We start from the raw sequence: 1,564 nt of genomic DNA, 5'->3' as shown, positions 1-1,564 counted from the left end.
GGGGAGGCGGGTGGCCAGGAAGTATTGGCGACCCCTGTCAAACTGGAGGATTAAACCACAGATGTTCCAAGGAATAATTTTATTGGTTGGCAGCTTTGATACATTTGAAATTGGGGTGGTCGATCGGAGCAACGCATGTTCGTTGCCTAACCGTCATTCTGAAGATGCCGAAGCCATGGAAGGGCTCCTTCTGGCAGCGCGCCGAGGCTGAGGCACTTCTGGAGCTTGTGCTCCAATCGAAAAGTGTTGGCCGCCTTATGTCCAGCACCCACTGCCACACCAAGGGTGCTTACCTGGTGTTGGCATCAAAACTGAGGGAGAGGGGCTACGTCCGGACCTGGGAGCAGGTCCGGACAAAATTTAAGCGAGTGAAGCTGGACTTCCTCAACAGTCTGGAACAGTGGGGGGGGGATCCCGCAGCCAAGTGGGAGAACGGTCTTCCACGACCAGATGGTTAAAATATGGGAGAAGGCTGGGAAGCCCCCCCTGGACATGAGGAGGCATATGGGTGAGTGCTGCGTTGTGTTTTACCCTTCAACATGCATGGAATGACTAGCTGCCTCTTTCCCCTACTGTCCCCAATGAAATTCGAGAAAGTATTTAGATGCTGTCAACCCCCTCTGACTTAGCCCGCCAGTACTGTAGAACCACTTTGGTTATGCGCTTAGACTCTAACTGTGTTGTGTCCACCAGCTGTGTTTCATCTCTGGTTTGTGTGCTTTTACTTATGATTTGTCTTTTTCTTTGCCCAGCCACACAATCACCATCCAAGCTGGCAAAAGCACCTGAGCGTGAGGAGGGGGAGGAAGAGGGACCTTCCACCTCGGGACAGGCTGCAGGTGAGAGTTTTATGTCTGTGAGAGAGACCCATGTGTGTGTACCCCCATGGAGCCATATGGGAGCCTGATGTGATGCTTCCTTTTGAAGTGTGATCAAATTCTTTGTTTGATTTCTATAGCAGAAACTATGGAGGCAAGGCTGCGTGCCATGGAGGCCAGGGTTACTTCCTTGGAGGCTCAAGTGGCAGAGCTGAAAGGGGAGATTGAGCAGCAAAGGCAACAGAGGGAGGCGGAAGAACGTAGGTTATGTTCCCCACTGCCCAACTCTTCTCACAGTGTGGCTGAGGCCACTAAAAAGTGTATGCATGTAAACTAAAGAAATTTGAAAATATGTGTGGCACTAATGTGTTCTTTTTCTCCCTCCCCACACAGTTAAGAAGAAGGAGGATGAAGAACTCTTCCGCCGCAAAGTCCGGGGGTCCGTGGGACGGTTGAGCAGGAGAGTGAGGGAGATGGAAGGGGCTGGGCAGGGGAGCAGTGGGACCTGAGTTTTGTTTTCTGTTTGTGTTTTGGGGTAGGGAGTGGGGGGGGGGGGTCCAAGTTTCATTCCCTAATGTTTTTCCCCTGTTAAATATATACTTTTGTTAAAAAAAATTGGTTTTCCAGGGGGGTGGGGGGGGTGGTGCTGGTGGGGCTCCAAGTTACACTCCCTAATGTTTTTCCCCTGTTAAAATGTTTTTGAAAATAAAATGTTATTGCAAATTTTATTAAAAGACTCCAGTGTG

The 1,564-nt window shown here is 50.2% G+C and overlaps 1 long non-coding RNA gene across 1 annotated transcript; it reads left to right on the top strand.

Moving 5' to 3' along the window:
• Window positions 1–749: 749 nt before the first annotated feature.
• On the top strand, window positions 750–1,298 carry LOC143831294 (uncharacterized). Its single transcript, XR_013228799.1, has 3 exons — window positions 750–839; window positions 959–1,078; window positions 1,212–1,298. It is a non-coding gene; the product is annotated as an uncharacterized LOC143831294 (long non-coding RNA).
• Window positions 1,299–1,564: the final 266 nt, after the last annotated feature.

Source organism: Paroedura picta, chromosome 3 (assembly GCF_049243985.1).
Source record: "Paroedura picta isolate Pp20150507F chromosome 3, Ppicta_v3.0, whole genome shotgun sequence".
NCBI lineage: Eukaryota > Metazoa > Chordata > Lepidosauria > Squamata > Gekkonidae > Paroedura > Paroedura picta.
This window is presented reverse-complemented; position numbering and strand designations above follow the sequence as displayed.